General features: G+C 37.7%; 1 protein-coding gene across 2 annotated transcripts in view; it reads right to left on the reverse strand.

Annotated features, from left to right (window-relative positions):
- Window positions 1–12,130, reverse strand: part of LOC136867305 (pre-mRNA-splicing factor 38B) — a 141,802-nt gene that overhangs the window by 25,974 nt on the left and 103,698 nt on the right. The window lies entirely within an intron of this gene.

Raw genomic sequence — 12,130 nt, forward strand, 5'->3', positions numbered from 1 at the left:
TCAAAGTAACGAGCAAAGTAATAGTAATATCCCTGATGTTCTGTGATGAGAGATGGAAAATGTGATATTTGGACCATGTCATTAATTAAGAGTGTCGTAAAGAGATGTGTGAACGACACAGTTATTCGCCCGCCGGATACGAGCGGGGCCGTATTATGAGTTACTACGTCGAGAATAAGATGAATAAATAGAATTGAGAGATGAAATATTTAACCGAGAGTGTTATTAAATATATGACGACATATGTTATGGTTGTAGGCGGAAAGCCTGTAGTGCTTCAAATAGTTTCCAGGGAAAATAAATGCTCAGAAAATATGCAATCGAGAGCCCGAGATAAGAGGTGTACAGAGCGACTGATCAATGCGCGTTTTGATAGTCAAGTCTAATCATTGATGACATGTAATGCGAATAATTATTGTCCGTAAAGATTGAATAAGGTCATGTCCAGAGAGTTAATCTGAGGTTAGAAGATTGCCCTCAAATTCACATACTTTTGCTACTTGGATCAGGGTAACATTTTATTCTTCTTCATTGCGCATATATATTTATTTTTTTAAAATTTTATTTGGCAGCGTTTTTTGGGATCAAGATTTTGTTATGATATCACTTCTTTGTATATATTTTGTCACCGTCTTATTTAAATCTGATACGTGAATTGTGTTTAATTTAATGTCTGTAAATAGAATAGAGTAGGCGTAGTCAGATTATTTTAATTTCTGTATTTCTTAGGAGCAGTGTTTCTCCATTGACATGTTCAGTTATGTAAATAAGTTTTCATGTGTTAGGGTAAGAGATCATCGATTCGTTCATAGTCAAAATATAGTAGTGGGATGCTCATATAAAAGGCAGTCAGTAATCACCAAGTTTTAAAAATCCACTACATTTCAGTTAGAAAATGAAGCGATCTTTAATAAGCAGTTGTATCACAAATGCCGTAAATGAATGACATAAATAAGATGGGATCTGCCTCCATCTAGAGTTGGTACCACAAAAATATGCGTGCACAATGAAAATGCAAACAGCGGCAAACTAAGTAAAATTAATGATGTAAAGGGATCGCTTTCATTTGAGATGTAAACTTGAGGGACTTGGCCTAATTAATTTAAATAATTTTTAAGAATCCAGGCTATCACAGCAAGTAAATAAGGTTTATCAAATTAAATGAGTGGTGGTAGCACTCAGGTGTTCAGTTCAGTAAAAATTTCCACATTTTCAGCCACAAGCAGTTTAAACAGGTGGCAAAGATTATGTAACAGAAAAGTACAATGTTCATGGTTGTTTTCCTTTTCTCTCTTTTATTATTATTACACATGGTCAGTGTATTTTGTTATTATTTTAGAGTGGGGTGCTTCCCAAATGAATTTAAACATGAGTTAAATATTTGACAGACACCTTAACGTCAATGTCAATTGGATGGATTAATAAATCAATTAATTAATTACTAAATTTATTGTCAGATGACATTTTTCAAGGTATTATAAATCATTCATTCAAATGAGACTGTATTTCTGACCCGTGTTTAAAATGTGGTCATGTCATCGTCACGGAGACAGTGGTTCGATGTAATTCAGAACACTAAAATTTAATCGACATTCAGTCCAGAATTTATTAAGGCAGATAATTAATTTATTGTAATGCAGATCTTTCAAATGTTTTAAATTTCAAGTTTCATTTCACACTATTACATTTCACACCAGTTTACTTTCAATCTTTCATTTTGCAATTTGTTAAATAAACCATTTTATTTATTTAAATTTTAATTCAGTCTTTGGGTACCGTTATTTAATAGTTTAGTTTACCCCATCTTTCATTTCCTCACCCCGATCGACGTGTGGCCCATCAACCCGAGGGATCTACGGACGCACCACGCTTGAGGAAGAAGAGTCTACATGCGGCGGTGGGTATATTTTTAAATGTCATTATATTTTCAGGAGCAGCCGGCGCACATATCAAGAAAGAAGACCACCGCATTTGGGTGCCTTTAAAAGGGCACAATATATACAGTAAAACCTCGTTAATTCGAAGTCGTTGGGACTCAAAAATCGGACTTTGAATTACGTGATTTCGAATTAACCGCCAATTCGCAATTCAGAAGTACCAACCCTTGCCGCGTTACGAAATATTCTAAGTCCCGTTACTGCATGCAGTTAACCTTGATTCACAGTTTATACCTTTCAAATGCCATGAAAAAAGAACTATTTCCAAAATGTACCAAAAAGGTGCATTTACAGTATTCAAATAATGCACTTGCATATCTCACCTGCAAACATAACCTCACGCAACGAAAGAAAGAAAAAAAAGCACGATTCAAAGATGAGGAGGAATCTATGCTGGCTCCCATGTGCAAGTGCTTAATTCATTGGAGTACTATACTGTATGCATTTTAGATGCCTTGTACAGTGGAACCTCGATTATCCGTTCCCGGAAAATACTATAACCTTCCAATGTATGTCAGGATGAGATTGGTGAACACATTGGAAGTTTATGTCAGGAAATAATGTCAATGAAATCTTATATCCGGTTATCACACCTCCAGATGAATTAGAAAGCAGTTGATTTGTCTAATTACGTGAACGGCATCGCCGAATTGAAGATATCAGCAGATTGATAATCAGCTCTAAACCCCGTGGTATCTTGGAAATGTTGGTAGATAGTTAATATTGTGAAACGTAGGGCAGGATTATATGAATAATACGCATTCTGCAAGTAAAGTTTCCGGAATGCATGAACGGCAGTATATCTGCGACAGAATGTTACTGAGGGCCATGAAATATGTAAACAATAAATTTATATGAGAGGGCCATACCTTGTACATCTAGTCTCGCACGATCCGGCGATCGAGATGAAGAAAGGAAACTGTCGATTACTAACCTAAATACGAGGCGGCAATTATTAAATAAGTTCCTTTACTAGTACAGCTGATTTGTACGAGATCGTCTTACATTATGTGTCAAATGTTTCCAATTGTCAGAAACATATGGGAGCTAGAAGCTGAGAAGAATTCTGAAAAGCAAACCGTCTGCAATTATTATGTTGTAGTAGAATCTGTTTTGTCTCTGAAGAAGTTGACACTCTAAATCTGCACCTCAGAAAGATCGGAAGCAAGAATTCATAGGGAAAAGATTGTATTGAAAGGAGTTACTAAAGAGATATTGGCATATTATAAACATACAATATTGTAAAACAAGATATCTTGTTATTGAATGAAAAGGCAAGTGTATCGCTTGAACTGTTAAAATTGTATTAAGGTGTATGACCTTGTTCTAATTGATATCTCTAAGTTTCAGGTAATATGGAAATGTCATCAGATAATTATTCAGATGCTGTGTGTGCACGTATCAACATGAACAACTAAAATAGAGGGACCTCAAAGGATCTGATCAAAAATGTGATGGACAATACTTGATAATGTTATTGAGTGAGAGCTGAACTCGGAAGGTGACACCGTCGTGGAGTAACAACCCAGGATGAGTACTTGAATATCTTATACATATTCCGCCACGTAATTGCTTATTGTAGTTGTAGAGTAGTATTTATTTTGTTGTCAATTTTGACATGAACAATTTTAACTTGAAAACGACCGTTATTTGTTGGACATTGCGTTGTGATATTTATGATCGTTACGTCTAGTGTGGTGAGCCAGACTACGTTGTGATAATATGCGATAGTTGTGTAAGATTTCTTTAATGTTTGCTAGCAAGGTTTTGCGAAAGTTTCTTCGACATGGATGTTATTGATACCGTAATGATGTTATGGTATTGAACGCTAATTTAACTTGGAGCTCAGAATACCTCGGAGGAGCTTGGTATTTTGCGACGTGCGATTCTGTGGTCTTCAAAATGTTATGTGCTTGTGTGGAAATACAGTGTTTGATAATAGAAGTGTGATACTATTGTGGTGATATGGAATTAATGCGGCAACGTATTTAGTAATTTTATGTAATTGCCTGAATAGATTGTTCTTTAGTATTGTGAATTCGCTGTGCATGACGAGTTGTGCGATGTAATAAGGTGTTAGTTACGGTAGGATCTTTGAAAATATTTACGTGGATAGAGAGATGTGATGATTATAGACGTGTCATTAGGATTGCGAATTTTATGATGATGTTATGTGAAGGTCCTGATGATGGTATTGACGGTAGGAACTATGTTGGTCATGCGTGAATTTTGATGTTGTCGTGATGAATAATTTATTTAGGTACGAGGCCGTATTTTAGAATAATGTTGTAGGATGTTGCACTCACGAACACTAGTAGTTGGTCGTCACATTTATCCTATTTAAATACAAGATTGACCAGAGCGCACGATTTTAAAGGGATGTTTAGGATCTTCGCAAGATATTCGGTAACGTAAAGATATTGAGGTCATGTCGTAAAGGAAATATGATCTTCTATGGTAAGTAAACCATTTCTTTGCTAGTTGGATTTTGTAGATCATTTGAGTTGACGCCTAGTGCTAATGTAGTATTCCAGGTCAACGTCGCAGTGGTATCCGGAGGCGCAGAATCAACGTAGTTAGACAAGGTTATTGTAGATGTTGCAATGTTATTTGATGTTTTTATCTAGGTGTGGTCACCGATGAATGTACGTGAGGATCGAGTCTGTCTTTTAAATACATGATTTTGATGGATGTTACATTATGTTATGATCCTGTGTCTTTCAAGCATTTCTGTTGCATTTATGGTGATTTTATGAAGTTAGAATAACGGTATTTTTCAAGTTGCTAGATAGACAGATACTGACTTATATGCGGTGATTTTTAAAGGAAATGACGGAATATTATGAGATATTTGGGTAGTAAATAGCATCCTGAAGTGGACGATTCTATAATTCCCAGTGATTTATTTTGAAAAAAAATGCGAGATTGATAACCGATCTTTCCAAATAAGCCTTCAGCAGAGGGACACTTTGTCTCTTTTGTTTCGATTGACAATGTTGTATTTATTTGTAACAAGAGCCTGAAGTTAGGTGTTTATTTTCAAGTTAACATAATATTTTCCTTCCTATTTTCATTTGTGTTGCCGATAATTTGTTCTTAATGTAATTGATACATTTAAAGTTATTTTTAAGTCATTAAACGGGAGATCCTTCCATAAAATAAAACATTTTACGGAGTTATCATTTAAAGTAGCGTAGGAACACTAGGTTAGTTACTTAATTTAGGATAAGATTAAATGTTGGTTAATGTGTCTCGTCGAATATGCCAATATCTTCGATCTCTTAATACTCTATTGCGGAATATTCACGTAATTTAGGCAGAAATGATGATTACATTCCACGTTAAAAGCCACGATGATAACAGTCCACTTAATTAACCTGTGTCCCAACTCGTCGGACTTGCACGTCCCTTGAGTGGAGCCTACATGGATCTCCGACTGCATTGCTTCGCCGCGGCTTAACCCAACCTTGAGATACAGAATTAAAATATACAAAATGGTCACAGGGACTGCTGTCAGGGCACATATAGGTTATATAATTTTACTTGACACCCAACTGTGGGGCCAGAGTTGAATTGTTTTATTACCGAACGACTAGAGTCGAATTACTTATCGCGTGGCAGTAGACTTAAAGAAAGGAAAACTCGAAGAGACATCGGTAATCAGAGAACATTGAATCTACAACGTTGTTGGTGAAGAATGTTTGAAATATTTATTTAATCACATATTTTATGAGTAATATTGGAAGGATTTGACCGTTAATCAGTACTACGATTTTACTTAGTTTCATTTATGACATTATGGAAGGATTTTCCGTAAAGTTTCAGCTCTTGTTAATCGGGATAATGAGTCATTTAACTCGGATAGAGCAATAGGTTGTTCCGTGTCACTTATTATTGGATGTCCGTCATATTTCGGGTCAGATCCGGAGAGACCCATACGTTCATTTATTGAATTTAATTCGTGAGGTGCTAGACAGGTATAGGTGTTGAGGAAACACTAGACAAAGACTGTAGAGTGAGATTGAGAGTGATTTATTATCAATAAGGAACGATATAGGAAATTACGATGGCGTCTCTTGCTCAAGTAAAACTATTACTGGAGGAGCTCGCTGGAAAAATGAATAAAATGCAGGAATCGCAAGAGAGTACAGAAAAGAGAATTCAAGAGGTACGAGAATCGCAAGAAAGTACTGAGAAAAGGATTCAAGAAGTACGTGAGTCACAAGAAAGTACTGAGAAAAGGATTCAAGAAGTGAGAGAATCGCAAGAAAGTACTGAGAAAAAGATTCAGGAGGCACAAGAAAATACCGAGAAGAAAATACAGGAATCACAGAGGACTACTAGAGCAGAAATTCACGAATCACACGAAAAAATGCAAGGAACTTTCGACAGAATCACCGATATGGTGCAAGAAAATATGAAGGTGATGCAAGAAGAGATTGTATCATTAGGATCGAAAGTCGCTGAAGTACAAGGAGAAGTATTAAATTTAAAAGAAGAAGTGAATGCAGCGATGAATGAGAATAAGAGGAATTTTCAAGAAAAATTCGAAGAATTGAAGGATGATTTTAAGTCAAGCATCCAAGAGTTGCGAGTTCAAGTCGACCATGATCTTAAAGAGCTCAAAGAAGAGGTAGATGTGATGCAGGAGAAGATAAAAGAGACTGATAATGGTTGGGATGAAAAACTCAAGAAGGTATCGGATGAAGTCATTATCACCAACGAGAATATACGGAAAGAGATAACCCAAGCAAGAGAACAGATCAATGACAGATTCAATTTGATAACGGAAGAATCTGAAGAGAATAAAGCTTTGATGAATCAGCAAATAAAAGGATTAAAAGACGATTTAAATGCTATTCAAAAGGACGTACAGAACCTAAGAATTGAAAACGAAACAAACAGGAATTTGGTATCATCGTTGAACGACCGACAGACGATAATTGAGGATGGAAGGAAGACTGAAGTAAACAGTCAATTTGAGATACCACAGCTTTGCGTTGATATTAATGACAACGGGACAGTTCAAACAGGAAGTGGAACCCAAATTGTTAACATTATACGCACTTATGAAGATAGGCCTAAGAAATTTAACGGAAATATAGGATCCAGTATGACTCCTCGTGGTTTTCTAAGAGAGATTGAGGAATACTTTAGGGAGACAAAGGTATCTACAGAGCGCCAGTTAAAGACAGTGGAGAAACACTTAGAAGGTGCACCACTCATTTGGTTTAAAGCTTTTCGCTACGTTTTTGAGGATTATGCAGGCTTTAAACAAGCTTTCTTGGATAAATTCTGGGGGATCGACATACAGCAAGGAATCAGACTCGATCTATACTCAAAGAAATATTCTTTAACGGGACCGAGTAGGTTTGCCGAATACTTCACGATGCAATTTCATCGACTGAAGGAGCTTGATTCTCCACCTACAGAAACAGAAATGGTACGAGCAATAATCAAACAGTTCCCTGCGGATATACAGAGATTATTGACGGCGGCAAACATTCAATCAGCCGTGCAAGCAGAGTCGATACTTCGGCAAATTGACAGCACGACAACACATACTAATAGCCGCATAGTAAGACACGTCGATCCGACGGTAAATGTGGTAACACCAGCAGGAGATGAAGGTGTAGAAAGAAACCAGGGATACAATAGTCACGGTCCAGGAGACAGACCTAGGACGAATGAAGGCTACAGAAGAGTGGAACATAGGGATGAGAGGAGTGACAAGACACGCCAGAAGTGGGCACCGTTTCGAAACGAAGAGCGGAGATATCCTAGGTATTACAGAAATACAAGGTGGAGTCGGAACAGAGATAAATGGCCGTACCGCAGAAATAGGTATCGGGAAAATTCAAGACAATCAGATATTCGACAGGACGAGGAGATAAACAAGGAAAGAGAAAGGTACCTCGGCGAATTAAGAAAGCAGCAGGAGTGCAAGCGATGGGAACGAGCGATATTGAATCAAGATATGAACGCTGATTGCGTGGGCGCGACTAGTCTGTTGTATCAACAAGAACAAAGAAAAGAAAGCGCTGATAAAACGTTAAATCCCGCAGCCACACCATTTGACAAGAATAATCAAGGCAATGACGGGGTGAAAAAAAAAACTTCGTTTTGGAATCAGTAACAAATAATAGAATTAATAAGTTAAATCCAAATTATAGGCAGCACGAATGGGTCATAGCAGGAATCGAATCGTGGGAATTTGAACCCGAGGAATTGCTACACGAAGACGGTCTACCTGAAGGAACAAGATTAAAGAGAGGACTACCCGTTATCTACGTCACAATATTGGGTATTCGAGTATTGTCATTATTGGATACTGGAGCAAGCATAAGTATCATCTCCAAACTACTATTCTCAGAGTTGCAAGACAAAGCACACTTGCCTGTAATTCCGATAGCCAACATGAAAATCAAGGGCATAATTCCAGACAAGGTCACGAAATGCAAGATACAAACTTATTTGCCAATAGAAATCGGAGGAAATTTAATGGAACATCCATTTGTAGTCATGGACAAAATCCAATATAACTTGATTATTGGATCAGATTTTATCAGGGAAAACAACATAGTAATTGATTTAAAGAAAGAAGAAATAAGGATCAGATGTGACGGTGAAAGAGGATTGGACATTACAGCTAGAATAGAAAACAAGGAAATGAGCGAGCTACAGAAAACCATGAACATTTCAATAAATGAAGCTGCCCATGTTGCCGAGAAGATAATGGAAAGATACGACACAGAAGATGCTGTACGTGGTCAGACAATCGACAGTGGAATAGGAGGAAATTCTGAACAGCAAGGGATAATTGAGAATCTGCTGAAAAGGTATAGCAATGCTTTTAAAAGCCAGCCTGGAGCAATAAAGAACTTTGAGTACAAGTTATTAGTGAAAGATTGGAGGCCGTTTAAGATTAAACCGTACCCTATACCAGATAAATTCATGCCCGAGGCTAGGAAGGTAATACAGGAGATGATGGATAATGGTATAATATCTAAAGCACATACACCATTCGTTAGCCCTCTGGTAGTGGTAAGAAAAAGCAATGGATCGATTCGCGTGTGCATTGATGCGAGACAGGTCAACTCCAAATTAATTCCTGAGTATGATAAAGCCCCAGTAATAAAAGAGATAATAAGAGGATTTCGGAACAAGAGATTCTTCACGATTTTAGATCTGACTTCCTCATACTTCCACATAGTTTTGGAAAGTAAATCCAAGCTATTTACTGGTTTCATGTTTGATAATCAAACGTATATCTTTGAAAGACTCCCATTCGGCATTTCTAACTCTGCGGCTGCATTGGTACGAGCTTTAGACAGGAACTTGAAACCGGAAGTAAAAGAATTTATAACCATTTATGTTGATGACATCGTACTGGCGACAACAACTTTCGAGGAGCATGTAGTCAAGTTGGAACAGCTGCTAAGAAATTTAGATGAGGCTGGATTCAAAATCAATCGATCCAAGTCAAAGTTCTGTCAATCTGAAATCTTGTTTGTTGGACATGTAATTGATGGAACTGGAATAAGACCAAACCCAGTTAAGATACAGGCCATATGTAACTTTCCGAAGCCCAGAAGGATTAAGCATATCCGACAATTCTTGGGAATGACAAGATTTTTCGCTAGCCACTGTCCAAGGTATACAGAGATATTAGCTCCCCTGCAAGATTTATTGAAGACCAATAATCGTTGGCGGTGGAATGAGAGTCATGATCGAGCTTTTGTTAACGCGAAGGAATTACTAGCTAACAGTATAAAACTTGGATATCCGGACTTCGATCGTGAGTTTATCATTCAATCTGACGCCTCAGCAGTTGGAGTTGGAGCCGTATTGTATCAGGAGAGTAATGGGGAGAATAATATAAACTATTTGGCCTTCATTAGTAGAAAATTAAGAAACCATGAACTTAAGTATACGACCACTGAGCTTGAGATGTTGGCCATTGTTTACGCATTACAACAGTGGAGGAAAATAGTGTATGGGTATCCGGTAGTTGTTAGGACGGACCATAAAGCACTAACGTTTGTGTTAAAAACCACATTATCCAGCGAGAGAGTATCACGATGGGCACTTTATGCGCAGCAATTTAATTTAAGAATTGAGTTCTGCCCAGGTAAAAGTAATGTGTTGGCAGACAGTCTAAGCCGAAATCCAACAGAAGAGCCTCTGGAGGTCAATGTTATCGAAATAACTCAAGAGGATGAAGAATGTTTGGAAAGCCTAAAACGATTGTCAGAGCTGCAACTTGAAGATTCATCTCTGAAAGAGATTATTGAGGGTTGCCTAAGAAGGACAGCTAATGATGGACCCGAAGATCAAATAGATGGTTATGTGCTGACGAATAACATCTTGTATAAGTACATAGACAAAGATCGGAAGAAATTAAGAGTGGTGGTGCCACGCAAATTAAGATGTAAACTCATATGGTACATCCATAGAATGATTGGTCATGGTGGTCTAGATAAATTAGCGGCTACAATAGGAGAGACTTTCACATGGACTGGATTCCGGAGAACCATAGGGAGAATAGTAAAAACCTGTGATATATGCCAGAGGGTGAAACACAACTCCGTATTATTGTATCAACCACCGATAGCTGTAATACCAGACCGACCTAGGGAAGTATATGCCATGGATTTGTATGGGAGTTTACCCGTAGGTAAACGTGGAAACCGTTTTGTATTGGTAGTCCTCGATGTGATGTCAAAATTTGTATCACTTCAGCCCATTAGGAAGGCCAACTCTAAGTCCATAATTAGGAGTTTAGAAAGAGTAACGATACCAAAGATGGGTAAACCAAAATGCATAATAACGGACCATGGAACACAGTTTACGTCAAACGAATTTGCGGAAGCTTTAAGGAAAATGAACATTCAACACCGGTTTAGTTCCATAAGGCACCCTGAATCCAATGCAGCTGAAAGGGTCATGAAGGAAATTGCGAAATATTGTAGGATTTTCTGCCATGAACGTCATTGGACATGGACTTCTTGTTTACCGACAATAGCCGATTGTATAAATTTTACATGGCACGAGTCTATCGGCAATATTCCAAGCGTTCTTCACATGAACGAGCAACCAAGACGTCCCTGGAACGAGATCATTGCTAGACCAGTCGAAGAAAGTCCTAGCGTCGAAGAGAACATAAAGCAAGCTCAGGCGTGTATGAAAAGGCAGGCCGAAAAACGACTAAAGAAGTTAAGGCATAAGAGATTTCGAGAACCTTTGGAGGTTGGAACATATGTTCTCGTAAGAAAACCAGCCGTATCTTGTCCCACGGAAAAATTCTATTCCAAGTTTGCACATTTGTACATTGGGCCGTTCAAAGTTATTGAAGTACTGGGCAATAACGCCTATAAAATACAGAGTTTGGAGTCCAACAACATTGCTATCTTCAATGCTTCAAGTCTTAAACAGTACAGTTTCCCGATCGTTGAAGAGGAGGAAGTCAATATCATCGTGGAAGACGAAAGAAACGGAGATGCTTGGGATGTTTATTCGCTGACCGACGGATCAGATGACGAATGATAAAGTCCAGACAGGATTGGAAGACAGGATATGGAATAACAATATCTTAAGACCAGAGTTATTCTTCGTTCATTTCAGACTTGATAAGAGAAGATTTCATTGAAGAAGAGAATTATGATAAGATCTGATATGAACATGAAATTTCTCCTTTCATACGAAATTTCATTTTTGAGTAGAGGAGGAATATAACCTTCCAATGTATGTCAGGATGAGATTGGTGAACACATTGGAAGTTTATGTCAGGAAATAATGTCAATGAAATCTTATATCCGGTTATCACACCTCCAGATGAATTAGAAAGCAGTTGATTTGTCTAATTACGTGAACGGCATCGCCGAATTGAAGATATCAGCAGATTGATAATCAGCTCTAAACCCCGTGGTATCTTGGAAATGTTGGTAGATAGTTAATATTGTGAAACGTAGGGCAGGATTATATGAATAATACGCATTCTGCAAGTAAAGTTTCCGGAATGCATGAACGGCAGTATATCTGCGACAGAATGTTACTGAGGGCCATGAAATATGTAAACAATAAATTTATATGAGAGGGCCATACCTTGTACATCTAGTCTCGCACGATCCGGCGATCGAGATGAAGAAAGGAAACTGTCGATTACTAACCTAAATACGAGGCGGCAATTATTA

The sequence above is a fragment of the Anabrus simplex genome, chromosome 3 (genome assembly GCF_040414725.1).
Source record: "Anabrus simplex isolate iqAnaSimp1 chromosome 3, ASM4041472v1, whole genome shotgun sequence".
Classification (NCBI taxonomy): domain Eukaryota; kingdom Metazoa; phylum Arthropoda; class Insecta; order Orthoptera; family Tettigoniidae; genus Anabrus; species Anabrus simplex.